The sequence below is a fragment of the Protopterus annectens genome, chromosome 9.part0 (assembly GCF_019279795.1).
Source record: "Protopterus annectens isolate FY-2018-M chromosome 9.part0, PAN1.0, whole genome shotgun sequence".
Lineage (NCBI taxonomy): Eukaryota > Metazoa > Chordata > Ceratodontiformes > Protopteridae > Protopterus > Protopterus annectens.
In genome coordinates, this window is record NC_056743.1 from 1,843,914,748 (window position 1) to 1,843,928,418 (window position 13,671).

The 13,671-nt window shown below is 41.8% G+C and overlaps 1 protein-coding gene across 1 annotated transcript in view; it reads left to right on the plus strand.

The window, feature by feature from the left end:
• Positions 1-13,671, plus strand: part of LOC122810800 (tyrosine-protein phosphatase non-receptor type substrate 1-like) — a 402,967-nt gene that overhangs the window by 347,129 nt on the left and 42,167 nt on the right. The gene's annotated exons all lie outside the window — the stretch shown is intronic.

Consider the following 13,671-nt stretch of genomic DNA (forward strand, 5'->3'; position numbering starts at 1 on the left):
CAGTTCATGCAGTAGGACATGGTTGGCATGTTACTGAGATTTGTCCACATGGCCTTGCATTTGGGTTCTGTGAACTGTGTTATGTTGTTATTTTGGAGTCCATGACATAACATACATTGGCAGTAGGTGGTAGATGCAAACCTTTGGCAGAGGACTGTAGACCATTTGGTAGTGATGCAGACCAGCTGTAGCAGGCTGTTACATTCTGTCACTCCTATAGTCTCAGACTGCAATACACTATATTCCCCTGGGGTGACAGGGTAAGTCTGCAAGGTGTTCATGCCAATACTTTCTGTCATTATTGATCCAGTGGTGTGGATATTGGCAGGGTGCTGCTTAGAGCTAGGGACACACCTGCATGGGACACCTGTTCTGCATGTTGCATTCTTTAGCTATTACCATACAGAGGTGGGGGTCATATTGTACTCATTCCCAACAGCAGGGCTAAGACCAGAGAGGTACCTGTTACTGGTGGTGGGGTGAGCTGGGTGCATGTGTGTTATGGACACTACTTGCATCTGACTTACAGATATGCATGGGGCATTCCACTTATGATGGCTTGTACAGGGACATCAGCTGTTTCTCAATACTTCATACCTATGACTTTTGTGGTCTGCCAGTGTTTGGCCAGATGACATCGGTATTCCCTATCACAAGCCCAAATAATGTGCTGCTAACCTGTATGTACAATTCCAAGGGTGTGTCCATTTGACAGTTACATATTATACACTGTCTGTTTGGGGTACTTTTCCCTGTGTACTGCTTGTATGTCTAGGCCCACATTCATGCCGTGTCCATCTTTCAGATGGTGACACATATTACTTCCCAACATATACTATGGCTTACTGCTGGAATGTGTTTTGCTGGGAAGCATTGTTTTTGGCACTACTGTTGTGAGAACTTGGCCCTGTCATTGGCGGTACTGGCCAATGGCCACCAGGGCAAACGTCACCATGCATACATACTGACAACTCTCACACAATATATGACACACACCAACCTATCACACACAGCCCTGCATATTGTACACATGCTACAATCTTTCCTGCTACCTTGGCCAGCTCAGGTAATCTGTTCTCCACTGTTATTATACCTACACATACATGTTACTACATTTCTACATAGGATAGGGGGGCAAACCTGAATGTTACTACATTTCGGCATAAGATTGTGGGAGGCACACCTGACTGTTACTACATTTCTACATAGGATTGGGGAGGCACACCTGACTGTTACTACATTTCTACATAGAATTGGGGGGGCACACTTGACTGTTACTACATTTCTACATAGGATTGTGGGGCAACCTAACACTTGTACACATTTGCTATGACTGTGCAAGTATTTCAGGTACTCCATTTCATTCTGTATTCTAACCTAGCATGCTGACTAGAGGCATATCAGTGTACTACAGGTCTTAGGTTTGATTGACCTACATTTCAGTTTCTGACTTCTTACCCTTCAGAACTAACATCCCACAGCCTGACCTGTTGTAGTCTATCTGTGTAGGTCTGGGGGAGATGTTCTCCATAGCCATCAGTCAGAGGCCTTAGCACAGCCTTTGTTTGTCTTTTTTGTTTATACCTGTTCTGCTGGCTAACACTGTTGTTGGGTATGTGAGCCTCCCTGACTGGCATGTGTGTGTCCTATGGACACACATGTGGCCCAGCACATTTCATGCAGTGAGCTTTGTCACCTTGTCTATTACTGACTACTATGGTGACACCAGTATTTGTTACAGATCTCATGCTGCCACTACCGGTGTCTACTATCTGCTGGCATCCCATTTAGCCACCTGATTCCCTTGCATGCTCACATCTATACCATAGATACAATTAACAACACATACTACTCCATTCCACATCTGGTAGGAAGAGTGACTTACCTTGTGGCTGTGCCAGTATTGAGGATCGTACTGGAGGGCTGACTATGTTGGATGCTCATAGTACATGCCCTATACATGGTTAAGCAGAGGTAGTGCCATGTCTGGCATTCCTTTTACTGTATGTGTGAGTCAGAGAGAGGTGTCATTCCCTGGGTTCATACCATGTTAGTGTATGTGCTATGTGTTGCCTCTTTGCCATGGCCTGGGTATACTCGGCACACCTCCTTCTGCCTACTGGGACAGGCTCAGGTTGTTCCTCCTCTGAGACACTCTGTGCCTGTGCAGGCCTTGGCAATGGTGGGGGGGGGCTGTGTAGCCCTGTCCCATGCTGTTCCTGCTGCAGCTGTTTCTGCAGGATCATATTGTGTAGCATGGCACATCCGATCACAATTTGAGTACATGTAGCTCGTGAGTACTGCAAGGCTCCACCGGATGTGTCCAGGCACTGGAACTATGACTTGAGCATCCCAAACACATGCTCTATTATGATTCTGGTCCATGCATGTGCCTCATTATGGAGTTCTTGTTCGAGAGTGTGTGTGCATTTCTGATGGATGTCATCAGCCATGGCTCCAGTGCGTAACCAGCATCCCCACTAGATGGCCGTAAGAGATGTCCCCATTGGAAAATCTCTGGTACAGCTGTGTCAGATGCCAGATGTCAGAGTTGTGATAGCTTCCAGGACAGCCAGCACACACTTTCATTATAATGCCCTGGGCATCACACATGACCTTGCAGTAGATGGAGGGGAAGCCCTTGCGGTTGATGCAGACCATACCCTGCTCACCGGGTGGTGCTATGATGCATATATGCGTGTAGTCTATAGCACCTACTACCTCAGGGTATTCTGCTATTTGGTGGGAGAGATGCATATTGCTGGCCAATGTCTTATCACGAGTGTTGTGGAAATATACGTGCTCACCGGCATGTGCTGACATGGGATCAAGTAACTGGTGGAGTACCCTGGATGATGATGCCTGTGAGATCCCCATGATATCCCCAGTTGGCCTTTGGAAGGTACCTGTGGCTAGTATTCTTAGGCCTACACATACTTTGGTATCCACTAGGATGGGTTCCCCTCTGTTGGTTCTGTGTGTAAGGTGTGGCTGGCACAGCTCAACAATTTTCTGTAGGAGGTCCCTGTCCACCCTATAATAGGTTCATAGGTTCATAGGTAGGTACTAGGCTATCTGCCCGAGGGCATTTATAAGCCTAGCCAGAGTGTGTCGGCTTTCGCCGCCCCATTGATTAATTAACTGAGCCTCTGTCAAGTAGAGCCAATGAAGTGATCCCAGGGGTGTACTTTCTGTTACCCATCCACTCATCAAGGCATCTCTTGAAGAGTATTAGTGAGGGGCTCTGCCTAATGTAGTTAAGAATTTTGTTCCAAAGCATGGGGAGTCTCTGTGATAGGAATCTATCCCTCCAGCATGTTCTATTTATTGTTGTGGTGAGGTTTAGCTCACTAGAGCGTGTGGCTCGCAGCGACTTGGATTTCTTTAGGTGGAGCGTGTCCATCAATTCTGAGTTAGACATGGCTTTGTAAGTCAGGCAGAGATCACCTCTGAGCAAGTGATATGCCACCGAGTACAGCCGGAGTTTTTTCAGTTGGGCTGCAAAGGACATATGTTTGAGGCCAGTAATCCTCTTGGTGAGGTGCTTTTGTGGTCTTTCAAGCTGTTGGAAGTGTCTTGTGAGCTACATCCCAAATGGGGCATTGTACTCTATGATGGGTCTGATAAGTGACGAGTAGAGGGGCACTATAACCTCTTTATTTCTAGATGCAAACCCCTTAGTAATTAGATGGGCCACATAGAAGGATTTCCTAACTACTTTGGCAATATGATTGTCAAAGGAGAGATTACTATCTACCTGGGTCCCCAAATCTCTTATTACCTCTTCTGTATTAAGGGGGCTGCTGCCTATGTGGTCATTCGTGGGTGTTTTGTTTTTCCCAAATGGGATGACTATGAATTTTTTGGTATTTAGCTTTTGGCCATGACTTTGACACCAGGTGTCTGTCTCAGTAAGGCCTTTTTAGAGGATGTCTGTGTCAGCCAGAGTGTCAATTATGGCTCCCAGTTTGCAGTCATCGGCAAACTTGGTTAGCCATAGTCCTCCTGTGTTTGCCTGTACTTCTGAGAAATATACGCCGAACAGTAGGGCTCCCAGAACTGAGCCTTGCGGGACACCACATGTGACTGGTTTAGAGTCAGACCTGGAGCCCACTATTTTTACTGTATGAGTTCTGTCTGTAAGCCAGTTGGCAACCCATCTTGTGACGTAGGGGTTTAAGTTCAGGCTGGTGAGTTTTTCTATAATACCTGAGTGAGGGATTGTGTCGAACGCCTTGGCAAGATCAAGGTAGGCTGTGTGGACCACCTTTCCCTCATCTATGGCCTTGGTAACTGACTCGAAGAAGTCAACCAGGTTTAGTAGGCATGATCTGCCCTTAACAAAGCTGAACTGGGTCGGGTCAAGTGTTTGGAGGTTCCCAATGTCTTTGTTAATGAGTTCCATGATGATGAGCTCCATAGCCTTGCAGACTAGGCTAGTCAGGTGTATGGGGCGATATTTACCAGGGTCAGTTGTGGCTCCTCCTTTGTGGAGTGGAATAACCATTGCTGTGCGACATTCTATGGGCACGTAGCCTGTGAAGAGGCTGAGGTTGAACAGCATGTTTAGGTGGGGGGTTAGTTCGTTCTGTAGTTTGTGCAAGACACAGCCTGGGACACCATCTGCCCCCATTGATGCTGTGATTTTGGCTTTTGAAAGGGCTGTTTCCACCTGTGCTTCTCTGATTTTCGGGACACTACACTTTTCCGGTATTGTTGTGGGCCCTTTCGAAGGTGAGAGAGAGGTGAAGTTTGCACTGAATCTATCTGCCAGTATGTTGGCAATATCAGTAGGTTCAGTATATTTTGTGCTATTTTGCACTATCTCAGAGCATATCTGTGAATTGCCACTTGGACTCTTGACATAGCTAAAGAAGGCTTTGTGGTTAACTTTCAAATCCTTGGCTATTTTTCTTTCGAAGTTAGCCTTGGATGATTTTATCTTACTGATACTGATCAGGGATGTCTTTCCTTCTTGGGATTTGCTTTTTTTCTGAACTAGTTTCCTCCTTTTGTTGTATAACCTGTTTATGGCAGGGGTCCACCAGACTGGTTTCCTTCTCTTAGGGGAGTGAGTTTTGGTTTTGCTAGCGATGGCATGATCCATGCATCCTTATAGGTGCTCATAGAGTGCAATTGTAAAGGATTCTGCATCTTGGACAGTGTTATCCTTTAGCGTGGGGGATGTGAAACTTACCACCTCTGCCTTAAGTAAGGTGAAGTTTGCTTTAGAAAAGTTTTTCACTGTGGTTTTCTTGGTTGGAGGTGGTGGTGGGGTGTGGACATCCAGGGTGATTAGTTTATGTTCTGATCTAACCAGTGATGGGTTGACCTCCAGTACAGAGCACCTGTCACCCATGTTGGTGATGACCAGGTCCAATATGTTGTGGCCTCTGGTAGGGGAGTTTACCAGTTGATCCAGGGCATTTGAGTTGATAAATTCCAGGAAGCGCTGAGCCTGGGAGTTTGCACTCAAGCAGTTTTCCCAGTTAATTGTAGGGTAATTGAAATCTCCCAAGATCAGGGTGCTCGGTAGGACCTTCATGTTTTCCAGTGTCTCCAGAAAGGCGGAGTGGTGGTCCTGAGCCATGGAGGGTGATCTGTAGCAGGCTACAATTTGTATTGCAGATTTGCCCGATGTTAGTTGCACATGGATGATCTCAGAGGTATCATGCCGCGCCACTAACCTGGAGCTGTGGGTATCCTTGATGAATATGGATACACCCCCTCCTTTTGTGTTTCGGTCCGTGTTCTGTGGCCGAAAGGTATGGTATGAGTTGTAGCCCAGTAGTGCTGGAGTGCTCTCTGGAGCCTTGAACCAGGTTTCAGTTACTGCACAGATGTCGATGTTCTCCATACTTAGGAGTGCTTCGAGCGCATGCATTTTGAGATTTAAACTCCTGATGTTGAGTAGAATAACCCTCAGTTTTTTACTTGTGCTGTTTACGGAGGTGGGTTTGAATTTTGAGCCTTGCCTAAAAAAAGGCACTATGGGGGCAGCAAGAGCCTTGGCCAGTATTCGAAAGCCAAGGGGTGACAGGTGCAAGCCATCTCTTGCAAAGCAATGTGGCTTGTCGAGCATGTCATCCCAGGCTGACAGACACTGGATCCCCTTTGAATGACACCAGAATCTTAGTCAGTTGTTGAAATTGATAATTTTTTCATTATACTGAGGTATCATTCTTGGTGAGGGCAGGATGCTACTCAGGGTCAGGGTCATACCCGCCTGGGCTATATGATCAGAGAGCTCTTCCATGTCTCTTTTCATGTAGTCCAGGGAGGTATGGCTCAGGTCATTCACACCAACATGAACAATGACAGAGTCATATTTGTACTTGTTCTGGAGTGACCTGAGTGCTTGTGTTATGTGGCAGATTCTGGCTCCCGACAGGCAGCTAACAGCAACCTTCTCCTTGTCAAGGCTAGTGAGTGAGGCATCAGTGTGCCTGACTATTGAGTCACCTATTACTAGTGTGTTAGGTATGTTATTTCGCCTTAAGGGCTGTGATTGTGCAGCACATTGATTTTGTGTTTTATGTGTTGTCTGGTTTGTGAAGGGAGGTGCAGGTTTTGTGGGTGTCTGCTTTGCAGCTCTCTGATGCTTTTGCAGGTTTTTATTTAGAGCCTCCAAGTATGATTTTGTGTATTTATGAGTATTTTTTGCCAGTGATGGTTTAGTAGGTCTATGTGAGGCTGGAGGTGTGGTGCAAGTGTTAACCTTCTCGTCATGACTGTCTGTTCCAGTCTTGGGTGGAAATACCTTAGCCTCCAGTTTGGCTGTATAATTGCATCTCTCACATATGTTAGTGTATTGTGGTAGGAGGAGAGGGCTGTCTGTGTACATGAGGCAGTTGTAACATTGCCTCAGGATACCCAGATTCATCAGCTGGACTGGAGAGTACACCTGAAGTTGCCCTTTGGTCATGCCTGAATAGTAGGGTGAGCTGCTTAGTCACTTGTTTGGTGAGGGGTGGATAAACAGCCTTGCCCTGCTGGGCAATCAAGTGTCGGGGTATATTAGTGCTTGCTATTAGGTCTGAGCAAGTGCTGGACTGTATGATGCTTTTTGAGTGCTTAGGTTGAGAGTTAGACTAGTTTCAAGTGAAAAACTGAAGAGGAGACTTAGTGGAGCCGGGAATAATTTAACCCTAGCTAACCGGTGTTGCCCGGCACACAAAACCATGCAACACATTTTTTTAAACTACTAACTTCTGGGCTGGAACCACTCCTCCAGGGCAGATGGCTGCTCAAAGTTCTCCTCTCTCACAGGTGAACAGAGAAACTTCCCTCTATCCAAGTAATTTATGGGCAACTCAGAAACTTGTAACACAGCCCTGAATTCAGCACTAGCCTGAAAACTGGACTATACTAGCTTAGAAAGGCAGGAAACAAGAAATGTATTTATTTATTTATTTTTTTTCTTTTGAACAGATAAGGCAAAAACAGGAAAAAGTACACTTAAAACAGCTTTAAACGACTACAAGTGATCAGAAAAGACTATCACACTTTAGTGTGTAGCCTACAACAGTTAAACAATTTATTTAAACAAAAAACAACTTTTTAAAAGTGCAGACAGTCAAATAAGTACAATATGTGAAAAAAACAAGCTTTTATATCACAATAACTGCTGGAAAATCAGCGTTTAGGCAGAAAACAGTTAAGTACAGCAAGAAAATACAGAAAACCGATACACAATAACTCCAAAGTCTCTCTTTTAAGCTAGAAGGCTTATATCAGTTTAAGACTTTCAAGTGCTTCCCAGTAGGTTAGTTACAGGAAAGATGGGAAACAAGTGCAGATGTGGTCTTTTAAACCAGAAAGTTGAAAGAGATGGACAACTTCCCGAATGGTCAATAAACTACAATTCCTGGGCCAAGAACCACTCCTCTTGTGGTAGACAGGCTACCTAGTACTTACCACTTCCACTGATAAGCTAGAAGGCTGCACTCCACCACAAAGGCTTGGGGGGCTCAGAAGCTTACAAACAGTCCTGGATACAGCAAATCTGTACCTGGACTAGACTAGTTATGAGAAAGGTGGGGATCAAGCACAAACACGGGCTTTAAAACCAAAAAGTTGAGAGAGATGGAAAAAAACTGCCCAAACATCCAAAAAACTACAATTTCTGGGCCAGAACCACTCCTCTTGTGGTAGATAGGCTACCTAGTGCTTACCACTCCCACTGATAAGCTAGAAGGCTTCCCTCCAACACAGAAAGGCTTACGGGGCTCAGAAGCTTACCAACAGTCCTGGATACAGCAACTCTGTATCTGGACTAGGCTAGTAACAGGAAAGGTGGGAAACAAGCGCAAGTGCGGCTTTTAAACCAGAAAGTTGAAAGAGATGGGAAAAACTGCCCAAACAGCCAGTAGCTACAATTTCTGGGCCAGGAATCATTCCTCTTGTGGTAGATAGGCTACCTATGCTTATCACTCCCACTGATAAGCTAGAAGGCTTTCCTCTAACACAGAAAGGCTTGGGGGGCTCAGAAGCTTACAAAGAGTCCTGGATACAGCAAATCTGTACCTGGACTAGACTAGTTACAGAAAAGGTGGGGAACAAGCGCAAACACAGGCTTTTAAGCCAGCAAGTTGAAAGAGATGGAAAATTGCCTAAACGGTCAATAAACTACAATTTTTGGGCCAAAACACACTCTCCCTGTGGTAGATAGGCTACCTGATGCTTACCACTCCCACTGATAAGCTAGAAGGCTTCCCTCCAACACAGAAAGGCTTGGCAGGGGGGGTGCTCAGAAGCTTACAAAGAGTCCTGCATACAGCAAATCTGTACCTGGACTAGACTAGTAACAGGAAAGGCAGGAAACAAGCACAAACACAGGCTTTTGAATCAGAAGGTTGAAAGAGATGGAAGAGTTTCCCAAATGGCCAATAAACTATAATTTCTGGGCCAGAAACCTCTTCTCCTGTGTAGATTGGCTACCTAGTGCTTACCACTCCCATTGATAAGCTAGAAGACTTCCCTCCAAAACAGAAAGGCTTGGGGGGCTCAGAAGCTTACAAACAGACCTGGATACAGCAAATCTGTATCTGGATTAGATAAGTTACAGGAAATAATGTAGAAATTTTTTTTTTTTTTTTACAGAAAAGCAGCTAAAACAGCAATAAATACAATTCAAATGCAGTGCAGCCTAGCATACATATATCAATATTACGCAAATAAAGTTTTAATTAAATGCAATTAAATTAACAAATGACTAAAAAACAAGTGCAGAAGGCATTACATTCGAACACTACTAACAAGCAGTAATAAGTGCAGAGTAAGAACAACTGAACAGATAACAGCCCGCAGAACAGCAACTAAGACAGTTACAGTAAGAGTAGCTGAATATATATATATATATATATATATATATATATATATATTTATTTATTTATTTTTTTTTTTTTTTGAGGGAGGGAACACAGCAGGATTAACAGGCTACAGGGATTGTCCTTCTCAAATGCTCTCTTTGTACACAGTAGGAGTGCCTATGATCTCACCGCACTCAGTTGACTGAGCAAATGAGCTAGGCCCAGAAGGAGTATCCAAATGCAAACTTGCAAGAGGGGTGGGCAGTTTCAAAGCAACCAAGATTAACACCAAGACAAGAACAGGGACGGTAGGTAGGAGAAACAGTGGAGACACAAGAGACAGAAACAGAAACAATACAGCACCACTATAATTAATAGGCAAGTGTATAAAGTGGCAAATATGTACTTATCAATTTGAAATAGAATCCAACTCTGTGCAGCAAGTCTATCAGCTTTCCACCAGTTCACCAAAATGCAATCTGTATTGGATTTACAATGAAATACACCTCAGGCAATGACTAACAGCTAGGACGTGGGCTGGCTCAACAACCCCCTCCCTGAAACTAGCATGAGCTACCCTGAGAAAAAAACACAGAGGAGACACAAGAGACAGAAACAGAAACAATACAGCACCACTATAAATAATAGGCAAGTGTATAAAGTGGCAAATATGTACTTATCAATTTGAAATAGAATCCAACTCTGCACAGCAATGCTCCACTATCTCCAGCTCATGTAGTCCCTGGTAGGTAATCCTGAGTCTGTACACTCTTCTTCTCCTCACTGTGGGTTGGTCATCAGCATTCTCATCCTCACCACCCTCAGCCTCTTCCACATGTTGATTTATGATTGCTGCTACAGCCCCTATCATTTTATTGCTTTTGTTAAAATTTCCCCACTTGTGTACAGAGGTGCTGTAGAGTTTGTGGGAAAACCAGAGGGAAAGGTATTTGCATAGTTTATAGTGGTGTGTTTGGCTGGGCTGGGCTGCTGCCTGTGTAATTGGCTGATTCTGACACATTTCACCTGCCAGCTATGCTAGTTGTCCTTGATTACCTTCCTACTGCTGTTTTCCCTTCCCATTGCCTTCCTATTTAAGCCTGGGGGTGCGCCGTGCAAACACAGTGCTCAGATGTCCACAGAGCTGCTGTTTCCTGGTTTACTTTTTCTTTTTCCTTTAAAACACGGTGCATGCCACCCACACCCATTTAGACAATGTAAAGAGTGCTAGGCAGCCTCAGATACACCCCCTTGCTTATCTCTGCTAAGCTAAGGGCAAAACCGAGCCACAGGGCTCCAATAAGTTTACAGTATGCCTGACACAACCCTCAATGATGTCTGTTAGCTCTTAGGATTGCACCATGGTCTTCCTGCACAGACACGGTTGGTGCAGGCTAGCCATGAGGGGGGATCTAGGATTCAGTATCATTCCCCTCATTTGCATAGGATTGCCTACTAATGCCTAGTTAGAAGTTACACAATGAGCCTTCCCCCTTAGCAACCACTATTAACTGGCCATGTTGTCTTCTGCTTGCAATTGAGTATAATGGCATAATTGAGATTTTGGACAGAATGCTTATTTCAAGTTTTTTTTTTTTTTCAGCCTGATCACATTTGCACACCACTGCCCTATGCTTAAACATCCAAAGTCGGCTAAAAATATTAAAGCTATATTTTTTTGCAGCTGTTTTCCATGCCAATGACCATATATTTGGCCATTGGCATGGTTTCCACACAATATACACCCTTTATTTGGAGCTGTCATGGCTCCGTTTTGTAGTTTGCAGAAATGTACTCAGTTACTAACCAAGTACATTTCTTCAGACTACACTAGTCCTGCATGGCCAGCTGCCAACTTCCTGAATCACAAATTCATCTCATTTGCATGGCTTTCACCTGCAAATGGGGTAATTTACATACAGGTGCTGTGTCCGTGAAGGAATAGTGCAGGAGGGCTCATGTACGTCCCAGGAGCTTATTTCTGGATTGCACGGTGGCCATATTGCCTACAGAAGCTCTTGCACTATTCCTGCATGCTGTGCAGAGCTTACTGAATCCTGGGGTCTGTGTAGGCTTCATGTGAAAGCCTACTCAGGAATTTATTGAATCCCTAGGATATGTATTTTTCTGCAAAGATAAGTAAAACTTTTCCAAGTTAATAATTTAATTTATTTGTTGCAGTATCTCTCACCACTGACTTATTATACTTTAACACTCACCAAATGCCACTCCCAAAATCTGTACTTATTTTCTTATGAAATATATTTTATTTATTTTTGAGCTCATCATATCCCTTACACTTCACTTTCGTTAACTGCATACCAACTTTTTCAACTTTTTGATTCTGATTACAACCTCACTTATCCATCTCTTGCTTTTTGTTATTAGAACTTTATCAGCTGCATATGTCATATACATGGGTAATATAACATTTGCCTCTGTCTCAAATCTTGGCTCCCTCTATTCTTAGATACATGTCTGCACTACTGAATTTATTGCTAATATTTATTTATTTATTTATTTACTTAACATTTGTTTACCATGAAAGTCCGACTAGGATGTAGCCCATTTTCAGTGGATGCCCAGGGAGAAAATCTCAACAGATATTTATGACAAGAAATACAGCACAATAGTAATTCACAATAAGAAATATAAGTAGTATAAAAAAATAAAGTTAATACAAATAAGCACATTGGGAAGCTTTGTTTTACAGCGTTCCTTAATACTTATTTTTTTCTCCTCCACCCATTTATCATAACTTGTACCCATTAATTTTCATAAAATGTCTCTATTACATTAATATTTTTTGCTGTTATGCCACATACCTTAAAATCTGTCACATTGCTTCATGGCAGATATTATCAAATGCTTTAGCTACTTCTCATGATATCAGTCATTTCATTTTCTTTTAGTATCATTTCTACAATTACTTCAGTATAATTATCATTTATTTTACCTTTCTTGCTTTTATACCATAAATCTCTTCTTCTACTTCATCCAATAATTTCTCAGTCCTTTTTGCAGTATTTACATATATATATATATATATATATATATATATAGATATATATATATATATATATATATATATATATATATATATATATATATAGATATATATCTTATACTATGTATTCCCAAGTTTTATGGTCCTCTATTTTTATTTCTTTCCTTTCAACTTTCTTCCACATAAATATTATCATTCCACCATATCTTCTTCCATTATACCTTCATTCATATAATTATTTAATATTAATAAAAACAGGAACCACAAACTAGGAAACAATGCCACCAAGATGAAAGGAGACAGCTGACCACTTTGTAGAAAATCGATTTATTAAGCGCTTTCGTCCTTAGTAAAATAACTTCATCATGAAGTTATTTTACTAAGGATGAAATCATTTAATATACGGATTTTCTACAACATGGTCAGCTGCCTTCTTTTTATCATGGTGGAATTATTTAATATTAAAAAACTATTTTCCATCTTTATTAATTTTCTTATAATACTCACAGCTTACACCATCTCATCCTGGAACTGATGCATCCTTTCCTTATTTTATCACCTTCTCTATTGTTATATCATTTTCTAAAAAAAAAAAAAAAAAAAAAAAAAAAACGTATTTTTCATATGTTTTCATTTTCCTTTTTTTGTCATCCATTTGCTCTTTTTCATACATGTTCTCTACAAAATTTTCTACTAACTCGATAATACTGTCTTTGTTTGTATTTTATATTTAATGTGCCATTTAAGATAGCATCAACCCTTATTTCTCACATTTTACTTCGTTTTGCAAATAAACAAAACCTCCTTTTTCTTTCCTTTCAAGAAATCTTTGCCTGTGTAACACCATTGTTTTCTTTTTCTCTATTTTTCATACTTCTTTTTTTCTATTTTTGTTTATTTTTTTTCACTTCTTTTTATGTTGATTTCTAACAACTCCATAAAATGTCTTTATATTTCATTGTATTTCTTTTTTATTCTTTATTCCATTTTTAAATATATTTTTGTACTATTGCTTATACACTACCAGCCACTTTGTCCATTTTTGATAAAATGGTCTCAGTGTGATATGTATGACCTTTCCATAATATTTCTTTATCTCTTCACATTTATTCCTTTTGTAACTCTGCATTTAATCTCTTTATTCCCTTTCTTTCCTTTATTATTTCACTTTCTTCCCCAATTTCTAGCCTATATTGCTCTATGATCTTATAATACTCTCACCTATACTCTTTCATGTCTATAGAGTAAACTATATAATCAATTTCAATTATAAAATCTACTTTTTTATATGTCCATTCTGTTTTTTCATACTTTTAAATATTCACATTTTGTTGATTTCCTTAGCATTTTAAT